At 33.0% G+C, this 5000-nt stretch overlaps 1 protein-coding gene and 1 non-coding gene across 2 annotated transcripts in view; both read left to right on the top strand.

The window, feature by feature from the left end:
- The window catches only part of LOC132291083 (ATP synthase subunit alpha, chloroplastic), a 7378-nt gene extending 2630 nt beyond the window's left edge, over positions 1-4748 (top strand). Inside the window, exon 1 of the mRNA XM_059790218.1 lies at positions 1-4748. This exon is cut by the window's left edge and continues 2630 nt beyond it. The gene's annotated coding sequence lies outside the window, so the exon portion shown is untranslated.
- On the top strand, positions 610-697 carry TRNAS-GCU (transfer RNA serine (anticodon GCU)). Its single transcript has one exon. It is a non-coding gene; the product is annotated as a tRNA-Ser (tRNA).
- Positions 4749-5000: the final 252 nt, after the last annotated feature.

Genomic DNA, 5000 nt, shown 5'->3' with positions numbered 1-5000 from the left:
GTAATTAAGAAAGATAGGATCATAAAAGAATCATGAAAATGAGAGTGTTGCCGTTTTTCGTGGGGGAAGATTAGGAAAAGAGGGTTCATTTAAATAACAAAATAACACAAGTTTTTTCTTTTCTTTTGCCAACGGAGTTTTTTTGATAGATACGGCTGGCAAAACCGCGGAAATCCTAACATAAAAATGCATTGTGTAAGAATCCACAATTTCCCCTTTTTCTTTATTTCAGTGAAGTAAAAAAGAAAGTAAATAAAAAAGGAAGAAAGTATAATAAGAAATAGCACTTTGATTTTCTATTTTCTATAATATAAAAATGGAAAAAGGGCCCGGCTAGGTACTGACCAGGCCAGGCCATGGGAATAAACTCTTTCGGACAAAATCAAAGTAAGGAGGTCTTCTTTATTTTGATTTATATTGGATTTTTCCAGTCCTTACTTTATCTAAATGGAATTACTAATAAAAGTTGTATATCTATATACTAAAGATAAGGGGAGAGAAAAGAGAGAGAGAAAGAAAGACTTTTACTACTTTATGTGTAATGTACCTTACTTTATACATTATGTGTAATGTAACATAGTAATTAATTATCTTTTTTTTTTTCAATTGGGAGAGATGGCTGAGTGGACTAAAGCGTCGGATTGCTAATCCGTTGTACGAGTTATTCGTACCGAGGGTTCGAATCCCTCTCTTTCCGTTGATGACTTGATATTTGCTTTATCTTTCAAATTTCCCCAACCCTTGGTTAAACGTGGAATAGATAAAATCCTAATAAATTTGAAAAATCAAGTAAGGAAAACGAAAAGCCTTTTTCTTTTATTCTTCACGTCCAGGATTACGTCCCGGATCATTAGATAGGAATCCAAAGATGAAAAGAGAAACAAAGAATATCACTACTGTGTAAACAAAGAGTTTAAGAGTAAGCATTACACAATCTCCAAATCATTTTTTGGAAAAAAAGAGAATAGATCCTCCATTTTTATACCACATATCCTATTTTGACCCCAAGAAATGAAGTACTTTCTACAAATAGAAAAGAATATTCAGAAATTCAAAGTCATTTGTAATAAGAGTCTTTTATTACAAAAATTTTCTTTCATACCTACAATTCGATATTGTGGGGAACCTTAAGCCTATTAGGGCCTTTCGCTGGAAAAAGGTCATAATGGGGAAATGGGATGATCCAGATTTATCGCAGCTTTCCAAGAATTTCAATGTTTGAATCGAGGGTTCATATTGTAAGACTTATCTGATCTTATCAATTGTTAGAATTTTTTCCTCGAATAAATCATGAATTTTCTAGGATAGTATTAAAAAAGATCTCATCGAAAACTTACAGCAGCTTGCCAAACAAAGGCTAAGAGAAAGAAGAGCACAGGTATGACTGGCATAACATTCACGATTGGATTCAAAAAAGCATAGGACTCGGGCAATTTGGCGATGAAAAAACTACTCGAATAAAGGGCAGAATTAAGACAGATACAGATCAAACTAAAGATATTAAGCATAACAGACATTTTGTTCTTGGAGATAATTGCATTTTGCTTGAGTTATTGATATAAAGAAAAATAAAGTAAAATAAGGTAGACCAAAAAATCTTTCTTTTTCTTTGAACTCACCCAATCAAAAATCCTCCATTTCTCAAAGGAGAATAGAAGAAATCATACTTTCATACAATATCTTAATTGAATTATATGTAATGATCAATAAATTCAGTTTAATTCTATATCTACACGTGTTAAAATCCTAGCAACAATCTAATTTATTTTAGAGATATTTGGGCTGGAATTGACGAACAATCAATACCAATATTAGTCTTTATTAGTGTCGAATATAAATCGAAATGGGGCGTGGCCAAGTGGTAAGGCAACGGGTTTTGGTCCCGCTATTCGGAGGTTCGAATCCTTCCGTCCCAGAGCATATCCATTCTATTAGAATAAAGATTGTGTTTTTGAAAAACTTTCTGTTTAAAGATCTAATATTGGGTCGAATGTGATTCTTGTTTCTTATTTTTAATGATTCTTCTCTGAATCATATCTTTTTTTTTCACAAACTGGAATCGAGTTTAAATGACACGCAAATATAACTGAATCTATCTGTAATCCGGGTAAAATGGGAATATAGATCACAAGAGTTTGAATTCAAAAAAGTTGGGCGGTCTTTTCATCATATGCTCAGTCCCTTCATATTGAAGGAAGCTGGTTACTTCGAAAAACCTTACGCCCGTATCGAATTGAATTTTCAATGATGCATTTTGAATTGAAATGCGAAAGAAAAGCTCCTATATTCCCTATCTCTTATTCTCTATCCTTTCAATGAGAGGGCCCCGGTTATTAATTCTCTGTAAATCTCCGAATTCTAAGGATCTCTTGAATTCTAAACAAGAGGGAGTTCTTGGTACTAATTGAATTCAATCAATGGGATTAAGTTTCTTAAGACTGGGTTAGGATAGAATAAAAAATAGGAGCAAGGACTTAATCCGGACTTGTTTGGTTTTGGACCTATACAAGATAGTTAGCATCCTATTTTATCAGCTGCTTTTTTTATTTATGACTCATCATCCTCCTAGAATTGGGGGAGTAGATAGGAGTTAATTAGTAACGGAAGATATGAATTTCAATATCTGTGTTTGCCCGAATCTCATTAACAAACAATCAAGTTACATATGTAACTGGGGGATTTTCTTTGAACCCAGTTTTTAGGTATTTCTTTTTTGGCTATAATGAATAATTGTAAATAGATATTCAGACCGGGCCGATTCAGCCATTTTATTCACTTTATTTTATGGCAAGATTACAGAAAGATTACTACTACTACACTTCAAGTCAAACAAAATATAAAAATGCATATAAAATGAGGAAATGTTTAGCTTATATGTATTGTTATCGTTCTATTTCAGTGACAACGGCCTTTCGATTTTTATGAAAAAATTAGTGACAATTGTTCAGTCTATCTGATAGATATGAAACCCCCTATTCGTTCGATTCTGATTTTATCACTCAGATGAAAGAATAAGGACTTAAATCTTCCCTTACATAAGTCTTTTTTATCCATCTCAAAAAAAAGAAATTGGATTTTTTGTTTGATCTATCTATCCGCGCTTGAAATCATTGATGATTCAATTCGAAATGAAACAGAAATTTATCTATCTTGTGGTGATCAAATGCAGCCCTTACTGTAAAATTGGATTCAAATAATGTGTCAAAGTGGGAAACTTTTTCAATTATAACTATTTTTAAACCATTTTTAATGATTCCGGAGGAGTTGAATCTTTGGTACTTGAAGAAGCGTAAGATTGATAAATCTATCCTATTGAGTCACTTGAAGATGCAAATTAAAAAAAACTTATTTTTTCGTCTTATTTATGTTTTTTTTTTATAAAAAAATGTTGTATTCATACAATCAAATATGGAGTTAAGTTGCATTTTTGTTGAGATTCCTTCAAAAAAATATCTACCCATCTATATAGAAGAGAAAAATCTAGATTACTATGGACCGACTGAACCAATGACTATTCATGATTCCATAATTGAATATTGAATCATTTCCATACCGGTTCCAATTTAGAGGAATGTTATGGTAAAACTTCGTTTGAAACGATGTGGTAGAAAGCAACGTGCGACTTGAAAGACACGATCCGTTGTGGATTCTTACATCCATCATTTTATATAGGAATGAAGGTGCTCCTGGCTCGACATCATTTGTTCTGTTCCACTAGAACCCCTCCTTTTTGTTGGGTTGTAATGTAAATAGTACATGGTGGAGCTCGAGCAGAAAGTATTGATTCATTTCTCGGGGGCAGGGATCTAGGGTTAATGCTAATCAATAAATTGGAACAACTTCGTAAGTATATCTTCGATATAGAAATAGAAATCGAAAGAATCCAATTCGAGCAAGTTTCCGCCCAAAAAGGAAAAAGAAAATTGTTGGAATTGATAAAACTCTTTCGATCCAAGGTGTATCGCGCGGGAATCCACCGTTCATATGATTCTTTGATAGAAAGAAATCACAAAAAGGGTATGTTGCTGCCGTTTTGAAAGGATTAAGGATCGCCGAAGTAATGTCTAAACCTAATGATTCAAAACAAAGATAAAGGATCCCCAGAACAAGGAAACGCCGTTTGAGTTGTCTCAATAACTGGATCAGAATGAAGAATTTAAATTGTTTTTAAATGAGACAAACAAAAAAGGGGGTTAGAGACCACTCAATAAATGAAATAAATGCCTAAAGATTTTTCTTTGAGCTATTGGGGAGTTATCCAACTTGAGTTATGAGTACAAATGATTTTTTTCTTTTTCAGTAAGGAAGAGAAGAAGAAAAAAGGGCTTAAATCATAGCCTAATTGATTTGATGATTTTATGGATCCATTTGCCATTAGAATTCTATATTATAATTCGATACATCGAAATCACTTCGAATCATTTTTTCTTGAGCCGTACGAGGAGAAAACTTCCTATACGTTTCTAGGGGGGGGTATTGTTCATCTACATCTATCCCAATGAGCCGTCTATCGAATCGTTGCAATTGATGTTCGATCCCGAAGAGAGGGAAGAGATCTTCGGAAAGTGGGTTTTTATGATCCGATAAAGAATCAAACTTATTTAAATGTTCCTGCTATTCTATACTTCCTTGAAAAAGGCGCTCAACCTACAGGAACTGTTCATGATATTTTAAAGAAGGCGGAGGTTTTTAAGGAACTTCGTTCTAATTAAAAAAAATTCAATTCATTAAGGAATAAAAAAAAATAAGGGAGGGAGTGGTGACTTGTATATAGTTTTGTATAATTTTCTCTACTATTTTTTTATTTCCCCTTTCTCTTGTTCTATTCATACCTAATTTATCTTTATCATTGCTCCCATAGAATCCCATGTTCTATAACGGCAAAACCTTATTTTATGGATCCTGGAAATATAAAATTCTAGCATTCCCCTCAATTGGTTGGTTTTCGTTGGAACTCCACTAACAAACAAGGAATAAAGTTTGCCTATTTCACTTAATAT

This window comes from Cornus florida, unplaced genomic scaffold (genome assembly GCF_030987335.1).
Source record: "Cornus florida cultivar Cherokee Brave unplaced genomic scaffold, ASM3098733v1 CherokeeBrave_3.0.0_Hap2_scaffold_308, whole genome shotgun sequence".
In the NCBI taxonomy this organism is placed as follows: Eukaryota; Viridiplantae; Streptophyta; class Magnoliopsida; order Cornales; family Cornaceae; genus Cornus; species Cornus florida.
The sequence above is the reverse complement of the archived record's forward strand: the minus strand, read 5'-3'. Positions and strand labels throughout refer to the sequence as shown.